This window comes from Phyllobates terribilis, unplaced genomic scaffold (genome assembly GCF_046119375.1).
Source record: "Phyllobates terribilis strain yellow unplaced genomic scaffold, ASM4611937v1 Scaffold_5__5_contigs__length_657084704, whole genome shotgun sequence".
In the NCBI taxonomy this organism is placed as follows: Eukaryota; Metazoa; Chordata; class Amphibia; order Anura; family Dendrobatidae; genus Phyllobates; species Phyllobates terribilis.
Genome location: NW_027362765.1, coordinates 535,131,181 through 535,147,890, shown reverse-complemented (window position 1 = coordinate 535,147,890; position 16,710 = coordinate 535,131,181).

Here is a 16,710-nt window from a genome sequence, read left to right as displayed (position 1 = left end):
TGTCTACTAACCTGATCCCTGTGCTCTCTGAGGACATTTAGGACATGTGCTCTCCCAGCTTTTATGAAGCCGTAAAAACCACCAGTTTTCCAAGCAGAAGCTACTTCAGGAAACGCTCCTTCAATGTGAATTGTTTTTTTCTGAGCCGATTTTTGTTAGTGTTTTGTTATCGTTTCCTATAAAATATTTCACGTTTTTGTTTTTTTTATGGGAGATTTTTTCAAACTTTTTTTTTAAGTGCGTTAAGAATTTAATTAGACACTTTTTGAGAAGAAAACACCTTAAAACAGACAAAACACTCAAATAGATACCAAAGCTTCTTTGTGGCATTTTTCTATTGCAAAGTATTAAGAGTTTTGAAAAGATTTACTTTTTAAGCATTTTTTTCAGCCTTTTGACTTAATTTGTCAAATTTGGAACAAATCCCATGATGAATCAACCTCAGAAGTGACACCATGCACTGTCTTTTTTTTCACCAGGCATTTTCCTGAAGAGATATATGAACAGCAACATGGTTAACATTGAAATGAAGCATGTGTGAAGATGGTGGACTGTACTACTATGTTCCTACCCCTGAAAACACTAATCGCATACTGTGTATTATGTCCTGCGTCTTTGTAATATATTGTGTCATGTGAATTGTGTTGTAATGTACTGTATGTTAGTAATGTACAGTATATAATGCATAATGTAGGTAGTGTAAGGATAGATAGTTGACTGAAGTTTAGGTAACGACATTAGGGTAAGATAGAGTTAATGTTTGGGACTAGCCCATGGGGGAGGGGGTTAATGTTAGGGCAAGCGATTGCTTCCTGTAGATAGTTGGAGTTTGAAGCATAACGTGATCCACAGTAAGAGGAGACTTAAGGACAGGGATTGCGAGATCCTAAAGAAGAAGTGTCTGACTAGACGGAGTGGTCTTCCGGAAAAGGGTCCTGGGAGAGGACACCGAGTCATGAACCCGAAAGCTTGTAACGCTGAAGGTAATGATCTTAGCAGGTCTGTTATCGTGGGACTAGTGAGATCCCAAGGTGCCAGTAGTGGAAGAAAGAGGACTCAGAGCCGCTGAGCAAGTAAGGAGACTGTCACAGGTGTGTCAGATGTGACAGACAGTTGCACTGCAGTTGGTTGCAGCAGATCTCTTCGTTTGGCATTACAGACATCTTCTTAGTTGTTTCACTCTAGGACCCAGTGGCTACCTCCTTCCTGCTAATTGACACCCTGGCCTTGGTGTTTAAATAGTATCACTTTGCAGCAGGAAGTTGCCGGTGATAATCACATGTTCCCTAGTGAATGCTTGGAGCTCTCAGACTGCTATCTTCCTCTGTGGTGCTAGGAAGACACTTGGAGTTATCTCTCTGAAGTCGGCGAAAACTAAGCTACTTTCCCCGTGTTTGTCTCCCTTGTTGTCTTTATACACGTTGTCAGAATTGTTGGTACCCCTCGTTTAATGAAAGAAAAACCCACAATGGTCACAGAAATAACTTGAATATGACAAAAGTAATAATAAATTAAAAATCTATGAAAATGAACAAATGAAAGTCAGTCATTGCTTTTCAACCCAGCTTCCACAGAATTGAAAAAAAAATTAAACTCATGAAATAGGCCTGGACAGAAATGATGGTACCCCTGAAAATAATGTGACAAAAGGGACATGTTAAATCAAGTTGTGTCCACTAATTAGCATCACAGGTGTCTACAATCTTGTAATCAGTCGGTGGGCCTGTATATAGGGCTACAGATACTCACTGTGCTGTTTGGTGACATGGTGTGTACCACACTCAACATGGACCAGAGGAAGCAAAGGAAAGCGTTGTCTCAGGAGATTAGAAAGAAAATTATAGACAAGCATGTTAAAGGTAAAGGTTATAAGACCATCTCCAAGCAGCTTGATGTTCCTGTGACTACAGTTGCACAGATTATTCAGAAATTTAAGATCCATGGGACTGTAGTCAACCTCCCAGGACGTGGCCGCAGGAGGAAAATTGATGACAAATCAAAGAGACGGATAATACGAATGGTGACAAAACAGCCCAGGAAAACTTCTAACGAGATTAAAGGTGAACTTCAAGCTCAAGGAACATCAGTGTCAGATCGCACCATCCGTCTTTGTTTGATCCAAAGTGGACTTCATGAGAGACGACCAAGGACAACACCATTGTTGAAAAAAAATAAAAAAGCCAGACTGGAATTTGCCAAACTACATGTTGACAAGCCACAAAGCTTCTGGGAGAATGTCCTATGGACAGATGAGACAAAAATAGAAGTTTTTGGCAAGGCACATCAGCTCTATGTTCACAGACGGAAAAATGAAGCATATCAAGAAAAGAACTCTGTCCCTTCTGTGAAACATGGAGGAGGCTCTGTTATGTTCTTGGGCTGCTTTGCTGCATCTGGCACAGGGCGTCTTGAATCTTTGCAGGGTACAATGAAATCTCAAGACTATCAAGGGATTCTAGAGAGAAATGTGCTGCCCAGTGTCAGAAAGCTTGGTCTCAGTCGCAGGTCATGAGTCTTGCAACAGGATAATGACCCAAAACACACAGCTAAAAACACCAAAGAATGGCTAAGAGGAAAACATTGGACTATTGTGAAGTGGCCTTCTATAAGCCCTGACCTAAATCCTATTGAGAATCTTTGGGAAGAGCTGAAACATGCCATCTGGAAAAGGCAACCTTCAAACACGAGACAACTGGAGCAGTTTGCTTATGAGGAGTGGTCCAAAATACCCGTCGAGAGGTGCAGAAGTCTCATTGACAGTTACAGGAATCGTTTGATTGCAGTGATTGCCTCAAAAGGTTGCTCAACAAAATATTAAGTTAAGAGTACCATTATTTCTGTCCAGGTCTATTTCATGAGTTTAATTTTTTTTTAAAATTCTGTGGAAGCAGGGGTGAAAAGCAATGTCTGACTTTCATTTGTTCATTTTCATAGATTTTTAATTAATTATTACTTTTGTCAGATTCAAGTTATTTCTGTAACCATTGTTGGTTTTTCTTTCATTAAAAGAGGGGTACCAACAATTTTGACCACTTGTGTAGTTGTCAGTGGGAATCGACTAGTGCTCATCTCCCCTTCTCTATCCAGGGTCTAGCGCTAGGGAAATACAGGAATAGGTTCCTGTGCGGCGATTGGTGAGGAACCAATACAGGGATGTTAGGGGAGACAGGATGATCTAAGGTCAGCCTAGGAGATCTCCACTCCCCCCTTTCCCTAGAGTCTGGGCTCCCTTTCTCCCTTCCCTTTGTGTTGCACCCTTCCCTTTGTGTTGCACTTAGTCTTTCACACACCTTGTGTGACATTATCACCGACTGTGCACATTTAGAGAAAAAAATAAAAAACTGACACTTGGGTTTAATTATGTGTTGTTTTTTTTTCGGGCATGTTTTTTTTCCCTTTCTCCTTGGTATGGGTTCAGTTGCAGAGCTCGGATAGCGGCTGCGCAGTTTGTCTCTGGAGGTAAATGACCTCCGCTGTGAGGTTCAGCAACAGCATCAGCGGCTACAGGTCGTTAATGTGGGGGTCTCTGCAGGTAGGCCTCTCCAGCCTGAACACAAGGTTGCCCTCCTGGAAAGGTTTTCAGGAGGTAGGGACAAATTTTTTGTATTCAATGAGGCCTGCAAACTGTATTTTAAACTGCATCCTTACTCTTCCGGAAGTGAGGAGCAACGAGTAGGAATTGTGATCTCTACTTCAGAGAGATCCTCAATCCTGGGCGTTTTCTTTACTGCAGGATTCAGTTTGTCTCCAGTCTGTAGAGGGGTTCTTCGGGGCTCTGGCCCTCATCTATGATGACCCTGACTGAGTCGCCTTGGCTGAGTCTAGCTGAGTCTTGGCTGAGTCTAGCCTACGTAGCCTTTCGTAAATGGGCAATGGATTCTAAATGGAATGACTCAGCCCTTAGAAGCCAATGTTGTGAGGGTCTTTCTGAAAGGTTGAAAGATGCCTTGGCAGTATATGAAACCCCTCAGTCCTTGGAGGCGGCCATGTCGTTGGCCACACGTCTTGATAGACGCCTTTCGGGATAGACGGGTGAGACCACGTTCTCCGCGGCCTTCTTGTCGGGGTTATGTACCTCTGCTGGGGGAGCGGCCTGACGGTGAACCAATACTTGGGGAGGTGGAGGAACCCATTCAGTTAGGGGGTGCCTTTACATCATACATTTCCCCGGAGATTTGCAAGAAAAAAGGCGTATGGTTTTTTTTTGTGGGAAAAAGGGAAATTTTATTGTGACCAGTCCTTTAATTCCTAAACAAAAGGAGACTCGATTAACTCTTAGTAGTCTGGAGTTGGATAAGCAAGGGGTGTATTTGTCGCCAACCTGCAGTTCCCGGTTTGTCCTGACAGCAGAAGTGGGGCTGGAGAGCAAAACGATATTTGTTGACATTGGAGCCGGAGTCAGCATGATTGATGCTGAGTTTGTGAAAACTCATGGTCTTGCTTACTGTACTTTAGCTTAGCCTATTTCCATCTTCGCCATTGGCTCGGCGCCACTTGCACAGAAAGCATTTACTCAGATTGTACATAATGTAAACCTGAGGATGGGGTCGGTTCATTGTGAAATAATCCCTTGCTATGTCCTGGACAATCTTCCCACACCAAACCGGGGTAGATTGGCAAACTGGGGAGATTATTGAATGGGAAGATTACTGCCATGAAAACTGTTTAGATATTTCACTTGCTACTGTCTCTACAGAAATATTACCTGCTTTTCTTCCTGGTTTTGAGGACGTTTTTGTCTGAGAGGGGGTGTCAGGATTTACCTCTTCATCCTGCATATGAGTGTCCTATTAACCTGACCCCCGGAGCTAAACTACCGAAGTCCAGACTGTCTAATCTTTCTGGCCCTGAGAGACAAGCCATGAAGGATTTAATTGCGGAAAATCTGCAGAAGGGACACATTAGGCCTTCATCTTCGCCCGTGGCGGCAGGGTTCTTGTTTGTGAAGAAAAAAGATGGCGGTCTACGTCCCTGTTTCGATTTTCAGGAATTAAATCAAATTACCATCCGAGATCCATACCCTCTTCCTCTGATTCCTGATTTGTTCTGCCAGGTTGTAAGAGCTAAGGTATTCTCCAAGTTGGATTTAAGGGGAGCCTACAATCTGGTTAGAATCAGAGAAAGGGGAATAATGGAAAACAGCGTTCAATACTCCTGAAGGGCATTTCGAGAGTCTAGCTATGCCTTTTGGTTTGATCAATGCACCTGCGGTATTCCAGCATTTCATAAATGATATTTTCCTTCATTTGGTGGGGAGGTTTGTGGTGGTCTATCTGGACGATATTTTGATTTACTCACCTGATTTTGAGACACATCAGGGGCATGTTAAACAGGTGCTCCAGATATTAAGGGATAGCAAACTTTATGCCAAACTAGAAAAATGTGTTTTCGGCATTCAGGAGGTGCAGTATTTGGGGTACTTGTCATCTTCGGGTTTTCGTATGGATCCGGAGAAAATCCGTGCAGTACTTGATTGGGACCGTCCTGAGAACCTGAAGGCTCTACAACGTTTTCTGGGCTTTACTAATTTGTATTCATCCAAAATTACTCTGTTATTGTGAAACCCCTTACTGACATGACTAAGAAGGAGTCTGATTTTTCCAAATGGTCGGATGCCTCCCTCCAGGCGATATTACAGAAGGGGGTAGTCATTTCGGCATTATATCCTGAACTGGCAGATGAGGTGTTGGAGGCTCAGGGGGACTCCCCTGCCTCCTGCCCTTCAGGAAGGTTATTTGTACCATCTAATCGGCACCGCAAAGTAATTAAGGAACATCATAACTCTGTGCTTGCTGGTCATCCAGGTTTAAGGAACTGCGGACCTCCTCTCTCGTCGTTTTTGGTGGCCGGGGTTGCATCGGGATGTGATTGAACACGTATCTGCTTGTAGTATTTGTGCGCGTTCTAAGGTTTCGCATACCCGTCAGTCTGGTACTCTTCTTCCACTAACTATCCCTAGTAGGCCATGGACACACTTGTCCATGGATTTTATTACTGACCTACTGGTTTCTGCAGGCAAAACGGTGGTTTTGGTGCTTGTAGATAGGTTCAGTAAATTGGTTCATTTCGTTGCATTACCTGCACTTCCAAATGCCAAGACATTTGCTCAGGTGTTCATTTATGAGATTGTGAAGCTTCACGGGGTTCCCTCCGATGTGGTGTGAGATCGGGGGACCCAGTTTGTTTCTGGAAGGCATTCTGTTCTCGACTGGGGGTGCAGCTGTCCTTTTCCTCTGCCTTCCACCCTCAGTCGAGTGGACAAAGTGAGCGCGTCAATCAGAATTTGGAGACCTACCTCAGGTGTTTCATCTCCTAAAATCAGGAAGATTGGGCACTTACCACTGGCAGAATTTGCTATTAATAATCATCGTCAAGAATCTACTGGCAGGTCATCGTTCTTTGGTGCATACGGTCACCATCCACAGTTTGGTACCTTTAGTGGGGGAGGAGCTTCGGGAGTTCTTGAGGAGAAACCTTTTGCTTTGTCACTCTCCTTGGTGTGGCAGGGGGTTCTGAGCAATTTAAAGATCATGGGAGACAGGTATAAACGTATGGCTGTCAGAAAACGCTTGCCAGGTCTGGACTTAAATGTGAATGACTTTGTGTGGTTGTCTACCAGGAATATTAGATTGAAAGTTCCTTCTTGGAAGCTGGGACCTAGGTTTATTGGTCCCTATAAAGTAACCGCCTTTATTAACCCAACAGCGTTTCATCTTGAGCTTCCTCAGGCCGTTAAGGTCCACAATGTTTTCCATAAGTCCTTACTCAAAAAGTATGTGGAACCTCTTGAGCCCTCACCTCTACCGCCGCCCCTAGTAATGGTTGATGGTAATCTGGAGTTTCAGATTTCAAAGATTGTTGATTCTCGTCTCCAACGTCGTTCTCTACAATACTTGGTCCACTGAAATGGTTATGGTCTAGAGAAGAGGATGTGGGTTTCAGCATCAAAGAGAACGCTCCCAGGTTGGTTCGTTCATTTCACACCTCTTATCCTAAGAAACCTGGTCCTGAGTGTCTGGAGACCATTCGTAGAGGGGGGGTACTGTCACGGGTTGTCAGATGTGACAGACAGTCGTCCTGCAGTTGGTTGCAGAAGATCTCTTCATTTGGCCTTACAGACACCTTAGCTGTTTCACTCTAGGACCCAGCGGCTACCTCCTTTCTGCTAATTGACACCCTGGCCTGGGTGTTCAAATAGTTTCACTTTGCAGCAGAAAGGTGCCGATGATAGTCACATGTTTCCTTGTGAATGCTTGGAGCTCTCAGACTACCATCTTCCTCTGTGGTGCTAGGAGGACACTTGGAGTTATCTCTCTGAAGTTGGCTAAAGCTAAGCTACTTTTCCCCGTGTTTGTCTGCCTTGTTGTCTTTAATTGTCAGTGGGAAACGACTAGTGCTCATCCCCCCTTCCCTATCCAGGGCCAAGCACTAGGGAAATACAAGGTTTAGGTTCGCGTGCGGCGATTGGTGAGGAACCAATACAGGGACGTTAGTGGAGACAGGGTGATATCAGATCAGCCTAGGAGGTCCCCACTCCCCCCTTTCCCTAAAGTCTAGGCTCCCTGTCCCCCTTGTCTTTGTGTTGTACTTAGTCTTTCCCACACCTTGCGTGACAGAGACTTGCTGATCAGGACTGTCGCTTTGGAGCTGGGTTGTGGCAAAGTAGAACAAAACAGTGCGCCTCACTAGCCCTGGAGTAGAACTACAGAGGAAGGATACTGTATGAAGGAAAATGCTTTATACTATAGAGGAAACATCCATAAGACTGTGTACCCGCTATGCCTTGCTATAACCATTGCCAAGTTAACGTTAAGTAAAGACTATGTGTGAATGACAGTCTCTTTTATTGAACTGTGAAACCTTTGGTCCTGGCCAGCCTACACCACCGGCTAGAATAGGCCTGCATGAGCGCGATGTCCACACAGCCTAAGTCCGCACACCTAGCCATGACCCACACTTCATGGGTACCGGCTCGCGCCACGCTAACACATGTTTCATCAAGAACTTGTCAGCAGTATTTAGCCCTATAAACTAAAGGCATGGCCATAAAGGGGGCTTCTTGTTCTTCGCTCCCCCACCAATTTCAGTGAAAAATTAACTGAGCTGAAATCTTGATCTGCACTTGCTCCGCATCCGGTGCCATTTATTGAAGTCCTACACACAGGACGCAGACTCTCACTGCGCACGAACAGTCAAGACACTGATGGCGGTGGTGACGCGGTATTTTAAAAAGGAGGCAGGTCATTGAATATTCAGTAACCTGTACAAGAAGCAGAGGAGGCTGGAGTGTGGGGGGGGGGGAGTTACATCCAGAAGAAGTCTCGGCCCCACATCCCACCCCGAAGCACAGAAGACGTGGTTGTTGTTGCCCTGAGGAAGTTTGTTTACTTCAAAACGCGTTGAACAGTAAACCACTTATACTCGGATTGACGTCCCTCATCCTTCCTACATGCAGCGCAGAATTAACTCATTTGTGTCTCCATTACCTGCATTATATTTATATTAGTATTGGTGCTCCTATCCGTTGGTCGCTGGTTGCAGGAAAATATTGTTTATTTTTATGACAGGTTACCTTTAATATCAGATCCCAGACCAGACCCCTTTACTAATGATTGACTCCAAACTAGTCCCTCTAAATATATTCAGACCACTTTATATAAATGTCAGACCCCAAAACATCAGTATGTCATGTCTTATACAATCCTTCAATATTATAACATTTATTACAGTATATACCATGTCGTGTGCCACTCATCATTATCATGTCAATTTGGTATGCACCATACCTTGCAATATTCCTCAATATTATGTCAGCTTAGAATATAAAATGTCTTTCATCATCCCTCATTATGCCAATATACAGTAGTACAGTACATGCCAAGTTTTGTACCAGCCTTTATTATCATGGCAATATAGTCTATGTCAAGCTTTCTAACCATTCCTCATTACTCTTTTGCCATTTATATACTGTAGTGGTGCAGTATACACTATATGGAGAAAAGCATTGGTACACTGGCACATTACACCCATAGGAGCTTTTGTGGCTTCTATAGCCATTAATATGTAGTTATTCCTCCCTTTGCAGATAACACAGCTTCTACTTTTCTGGCAAGGCTTTCTACAAGATTTTGGAGTGTGTCTTTGGGAATTTTTGACCATTCATTCAGAAGAGCATGTGGGGTTAGATACTTGTAGCATCGGCGTCTCTGCCCCCTGCCAGGCAGAGACGCCGTCCCACTCACCTCCTCGCTCCCCGCTCTGCGTTCTCCAGCGCTCCTCTTCCTGCTGCCGGCGCGCGCAGCTCCCCGGGCACTGTGCTTAGGGCTCGCGCGCGCTCCCTCCCTCTTAAAGGGGCAGCGCGCACCGTCCTAAGGAGTCCCCGGCCAATAGCCGAGGGCCCTCCCATATATAAGGCACCTCCTCCAAAATGGAGGTGCCCGAGCAAAAGTTGTTGCACAGTGTTTCTTACCTCTGCTTCAGCCCTCAGGTCCCGCTGCTAGCCTGACTACCAGTACTGCCCGCCAGCCTGTTACCTGCCTGTTACCTGCCAGCCCGCTCACCTGGGAGCACTTGCCTGTTGCCTGCCTGTTACTTGTCGTGTCTGCCAGCCCGCTCACCTGGGAGCACTTGCCTGTTGCCTGCCTGTTACCTGCTTGTTACCTGCCGTGCCTACCCGGAGGCTCCTGCCGTCACTTGCCGTGACCACCTGCCAGCCTACCTAGAGACTCCTGCCGTCACTTGCCGTGTCTACCTGATAGCCTACCTGGAGGCTTCTGCTCGCCAGCCTGCCTGCTGTGCCCATCTGCAATTCCGGTCAGTCCCTGCCACCTGTACCGTGGGAGTCACCTGCTCTCTTACAAGGTCGTCCCCAGTGTAGCACCTGATCCCTCTGCTCGGTCCCTCCCTGGTCACGGAGTCGTTAGCCGCCGTACGACCTAGGTCGGTCCGAGTTGATACATAGTTACGCCCCTCTGGGTCCCTCCCTGCACCGGAGCACAGAGGTTCCACCACCCGGATCCGTAACAATACTGATGTTAAATAGAGCCACTAGCTCTCACAATCTATGTTCTAGTTAATCAGTGGTGTTCAGGTCAATAGTCTATGCGGCATAATCATGTTCTTCCATACCAAACTCACCCAACTGTGCCTTCACTGAACTAAGGGGCCTTGGCCAACCTCTGAAAAACAGCACAATAGCATTATCTCTCCTCCACCAAACTTTACAGCTGGCACAATGAACGTTCTCCGGCACTTGCCAAACCCAGTCTCATCCATCAGTCTGCCAGGTAGAGAAGTGTGATTTGTCAGTGCTCCGGACACGTTTCCAGTAGCAGCGTGCTTTACCCACTCAATCCGATTTATGGCATTGTGCTTGGGGATATCAGACTTGCATGTAGCTATTCGGCCATTGAGTAGAAGAAAAGAAGGAACAAAACAGAAAGAAATAGTATGCTGCTCCTGACTGGAGACCTGCAGGACAGTGACCAGCTCATAACCCTCCTCCAATGATGTTTGATTGGTCGGTCACTTGAGACCAGCCAGCTATGGCGATCGGCGGGTTAGAGGCATGGATGGAGGGATGTCGCTATCGCCCCAGCTGGTTCTGTGGTTGGTGCTGACTAACAGCCCCAATAAATATGAAGAAGTGCTGTCTGGCACAGAAATAAGGAATTTAAATCTAAAGGGCTATAAATGGCTGATCACATTTGACCTGTCAAACACAGCCATCGCCAAGTGCGGGGTGGTAAGGGGGTTGTGGCGTTATGCACCCATGGGCAGTGAGGGAAGCCATCTTTACTAGTGTTGAGCCACCCCCGTAGTGTTCGAGTTCGGTTCGGTTCGTCGAACACCCGTGTGTTCGCCGAACTGTTCGTCGAACTGTTCGTCGAACACCTTCGAACACCGTTAAAACCAATGGCAGGCAAACAAAAACACATAGAAACACATAGAAAACACCTTCAAAGGTGTCCAAAAGCTGACAAACTGCTCAGAAGACACAACTAACACATGGAAAAGTGACAAGTACATATAGTCATGCGAAAAGAAAAGAGGTGGAGGAGTAAAAGGAGGGGGAGACACAGATATAGGCATGTCATGCCCTTCTAAAATCCAAAAAGTGAGAAGCCGAGACGGCCAGTCCGCTCCTGCCCGTGCCACCTCCGTGTCGCCGGGTTTGTGCCAGAGCCGCGGTGAACCCTGACGGCCAGCCCCCCTCTCCCAATACTGGTGCCTGTACGCTGGTGGGTCGAGAGAGCCCCCCTGTGGTGGAGGCAGCTCTAAGCTTTTTAATTTAAATTGTCCCTCTAATTTGAATGAATACACTTTAAATCCATTTACAAGGATCTATTGGAGGGCAAGTCTCATGCCAGCAGCCGCGTAATTCCAGCTCCAGTAGCGTCCACTAAAGCTGCTGCAGTTAAAAAGCTTTTATAAGGATCGAGCTCGGCTGTCCACCGCAAGGCATCCTAGTGCCAGTCCCAGCCCCTATGCCTTGGGGTGCCTCCTGATGCTCTTCACTAAGTATCCCGTGGTCCCGAAGCATTTCCTTTGAAAAAATTAAGTGTCCAAACTACAGGTGGTGTAGCTTGCTTAACAGCCGGGATAATCCGCTGACTAGCAGACACTGCTACTAGGCACAAAGTATTTCCTGGGCTAGATGCAGTTAAAAATTTGTAAGTAGATACTCTCGTTGGATGCTGAGAAAGCATTCCATAGAGTCTCCTGGCACGCCATATATGATTCTCTTAAAAAGCTTGGGGTAGGGGTCTAGGGGACCCTTTTATAGCCAAAATCACGGCCCTGTATCACAATACGTCACCTAGGCTGAAGATAAATGGAACTGTAGCACCGAGGGCTCGGTTGCTACAGACGTATTGCACCTCACCCAGAGGTGTGATATCTCACTCTCAGATAAGGATGGAGTGTGGATCAGGACCCGACACCTGCATGCATTACACCACATTGCCGTGGGGCAGGGCGACCAATATGCCCCTGAGATGGGCACGACAGTCCCTGTCCCTGGCTGGAGTGGGGGGAGGGAACACTGAGGAAGGGGAACCCTGCAGTGCAGGAGCAGGGAGGAAGCAGTTCCTGGGTGCATTGAGAAGGGAGTATAAAAGGTGGGCACCATCTTAGTTCAGTGCAGAGAAGTCTGAGCAGAAGTGGCAGGGAGCAGGGGCTCTGCATGAGCTCTGCTCCGGAGGCGGGCCTAGTAACAGAGGCCCAGGCCTGCAAGAGGGAGAAGGAAGGAAGAGGAGCGGAGAAGGCTCCAGGAACGAGGAATGAAGGGATCCCAGGGGTGCGGACGGGCGAGTCGCCACCGCACGCCCGAATCCACCTGCGTGGAGGGGTCAGGCCAAAGGGGGAGACCGGTCCCCGAACTAGTGGAGGCAGGAAACGACCCTCAGCTAGAAACCGGAGGCTCTGACATTTTATGTGGCGCAGCCCCTTGCTCCACCCGCTAGGAAGGCACCACATAGGGTCAGGGAAACTGGCGCCAAGTTTACCAAGAGGAGGCCCGAGGCAGCCGGACAGAAGTGTTGGTAAGAAAGGCCAGACAAAGGACACACAAAGGGGGTCCTGTGAAGCGCTCCAAAGTTATCTGGGAGTTGTCTGAGCCCCTCACCTGGTGAGCACAGTACGACGTGGGCAGCCGTTACCTGCAGACGTGGTCTGGATAATAAGAACTGTGAGTAAAGGCCCTGAACTGCATCACTGACTCCGTGTCGTTACTGCTGCTGCCCTGCACCATCACCCCCATCCTCCGCATACACTGCCCTGAGGCTATACTCCTCCCGTGGGGAGTTATGCTACGCTCTGCTGCACCCACAACACCAGCCTTAGCGGTCTGCCCTGTAGCGGCGGTTCACTCTGACCGCAATCCACGGGTGGCGTAGTCGGACATTTAAACATCAAAACCACATAAATAGTTCCGCCACTGGTTTGACCGCCCTGAGCCACGGAACCGGATCGCCGCCACGAAGACTACAACCACCAGCATCCACCAAAAAGGGTCCGGCTCCGGGTGTCCCAAGGCCCAGGGGGTGCGTCAGAACATTTTCATCACCTTTCACAATCACCAATGGGACAAGGCAGGGATGTCCTCTGTCCCCTCTCTTATACATCCTAGTGACGGAGCACCTGCTCTCATCAATTCGCCATAACCCCAATATTAGGTGGATTGAGGTGGGAGGCACCGAGTACAAGTGCTCTCTATTTGCTGATGATGTCCTAGTATATATCACTCAATCACATATATCCATCCCTGCTGTTATGGCTGAAATAGATCACTTTGTTACATGGTAAAATTTTAAAATCAATGCAGCGAAGTCTGAGGCCCTCGATGTCTCCCTCCCCAAATCCATATAGGATTCCATCCAGTCCAACTTTCCCTTTGCCTGGCCCTCACAGGGTATCAAATACTTAGGAATTCCTATTCATAGAGACCTCTCCCATCTATGTTATCTTAATTTTGGGCCCTTTATTGAACAATTCCATACAGACCACGGTTGGCAAGTTGGAACTGTGAGATTCACTACGTGCACCACTGGTATTTTGTGGAAAAGCACATGTAAGATTCTGCAACAGTCTCTGCTGATACTCCTGCATGCGTGCATCCCTTTCTATGGCAGGAATAATTTCTGCAAATTTACTTTTGTACCGGGGATCTAACAGTGTGGCAACCCAGTAGTCAGGATTATTTCTAATTCTCACAATTCGAGGGTCATGTTGCAGGTAGTGCAGCAAGAAGGCACTCATGTGTGTTGCGCATCCAGGAGCACCAAGTCCCTGTTGTGTTGGTGGCGAGGTAACAATCATGCTTCCTTCCTCTGTCCTCTCCCCCCAACCTCGCACAACAGAAATGTGATCAAGGTCTCCCTCATCTGATGAGTCTTCCATCAGTTCGTCCTCCACTTCTTCCTGGGCTCCTGCACCTTCCTCACTAGTTTGGCTGCTACCATGCGCCCTGGTAAAATCATCTCCCCCACCCTCACATGCCTGCCGCCCTGGTGCTGCCGACCGTCTGGACCTTGCAGATGTTAGCCCTTCCGCATACAACTCCTCCTCCTCTACTTCCTCCACCTCCTCTTGTGCCACCACCTGACTCCGAATTCTGTTTAACATGTGCTCCAGCATGTAAATCACCGGAATAGTCATGCTGATAATGGCATCGTCAGCACTAAACATCTTCGTCGCCATTTCAAAACTGTGCAGAAGGGTGCATAGGTCCCTGATCTGAGACCACTCCTCCAGCGTGATTTGCCCCACCTCTGAATCTCGTTGGCCCAGGCTATACGTCAGAACGTATTGCACCAGGGCTTGTCGGTGCTGCCACAGTCGCTGCAACATGTGCAGAGTTGAATTCCACCGGGTAGGCACATCGCATTTTAGCCGGTGAAGTGGCAGGCCCAACGACTTCTGTAGAGATGTAAGTCGCTGAGCTGCGGGATGCGAACGGCGGAAGTGAGCACACAGCGACCGTGCCCTCTGCAGAAGGCCATCTAGTCTGGGATAGTGGGCTAAAAATTGCTGGACAACCAGGTTCAACACGTGAGCCATACAAGGCACGTGTGTGACATTGCCCCGGCGAAGGGCCGCACCCAGGTTTGCAGCATTGTCGCACACGGCCTTCCCTGGTTTCAGGTCCAGTAGAGACAACCATTCATGAAATTGGTTCTCCAGAGCTGACCACAACTCCTCAGCTGTGTGACTCACATTTCCCAGACATTTCAATGTAAAAACCGCCTGATGACGTTGAGCCCTACTGCCAGCATAGTAAGGAGGTGTGCAGGATCCCTTCTGCGCAGTTAGAAAGCTTGTGGCATGACCAGACAGGCTTTGGGTGCAGGTGGAAGACCGAGAGGAGGTTGAGGAGGCAGAAGCAGTGGAGGGAAAATGACATAAAGAGGATTGACGCACAACTCGTGGGGACGGCAAGACTTGGACAGCAGCCCCTTGTCCTGCTGTCACCATAGTTACCCAGTGCCCAGTCAGCGACATGTAACGCCCCTGTCCATGCCTACTCGTCCAAGTGTCTGTGGTGAAATGCACCCTGTCACACACAGAGTTTCTCAAAGAAGCGGTGATGTTGTGTGCGACATGCTGGTGGAGCGCAGGCACACCTTTCTTTGAGAAGTAGTGCCGACTGGGCATCTGGTACTGGGGCACTGCGACGGACATAAGGTCTCGAAAATCCTCTGTGTCCACCAGGCGGAAAGGCAGCATTTCTGTAGCCAAGAGCTTGCAGATGGTGAAATTCAACCTCTTAGCTTTCTCATGGCTAGGAGGAAATGGTCTTTTACTTGTCCACATCTGAGGGACCGAGGGCTGGCTATTGTGCTTAGACGGGGTTGATAAGGGTGTCCCCGGCAAACTGCCGGTCTGTGAGGAAGATGCAGGCGGACATGTTAGGTTGCCTTGATCCAAAGGTGGTGCTATCGATGTCGGACAGCGCTCAAGACCAGCTGGTGTTACCACCTCCAAAGAAAATGATGACCTGCCAATCACGCTGGCTGTTGCGGGTAAAGAGGTGGCAGGTCTGCGCCCCAAAACAGGTGTGACTGCTGTCCCCCCAGTCACAGAGGATGAAGAGGCCGCGGATGCACAAGATATGGCAGACGGTGGTTGGCCCGGCCGGCTAGACCGCATTGTAGCACACTGAGCTTCCCACTGCAACTTATGCTTCATGTCCATGTGCCGGTTCATGCATGAAGTACTCAAACTATGTATTTTTTGGCCTCTACTTAGCTTTTGCTGACAAATGTTACAGATAACACGAGTTGGGTCATCTTTATCGATCTGAAAAAATGCCCAGGCTATGCAAGGCTTAGCACCCATGCGACCTGAAGAGCCACCACGACTTGTGGTGAGAGGCAGAGTTGTGTTTGAGGATGCAGTTGTTGACGTGCTTCCAGTACTACGTCTCTGTCCAGGAAGGCGCAACCTGACCTCGTCGTCACTAGCATCTTCCTCCACCTCCTCTGCTGACCTCATCTCTTGGCTGACTGTGGGTTGACAGTAAGTGGGATCTCCGACCTCATCATCATCACCCTGTGCGTTATCACACCCGTCGTCCTCAGAGCCAACCTGTTCCTGCCCTGACAAAAAACTAAAGTTGTCGCTCCAATCAGGTATTTGAGTCTTATCATCGTCTTCCTCATTGTCTCCACCAACAGGAGTTACAGTTTGGGAATGAGGGTCTACATTATGGTCAGAACCTTCTGCGTCTGGTCCTGGATCCGACTCATAAAGATTCTGGGCATCAGTGCAGATCATTTCCTCGTCTGGATTCACAGAAGCGCTGGAGTCGACCTCTGATTCCCAGGCTATAGTATGAGTAAACAGCTCTGCAGACTCAACCATCTGTTCTACCTCATACTCAGACGGGCAGCTGGAGATTTGGGAGCTGTGAGGAAGCAAGTGCGATTTGGGTGACACCTTTGAGGACTGGAGTATTTGTGATGTTGAAGTTGATGTGGAGGAGAGCCCACTTAAAGGAGCACTTGATATCCGTTGAAGCACCTGCTGTTTTTGTGCCTCATCTGGAATTTGTAGCGATTGGCGTGGCCGTAAGAAAGGGATCTTATCACATTGTCCGCTAAAAGAAGTAGACATTTTAGTTTGGCTGGAAGATGGTCTTTCTTCTGCACCTACCCCACGGACACAACCTTTTTTCCCCTTCCCAACACGCCTATTCCCCTTTCCACCAGC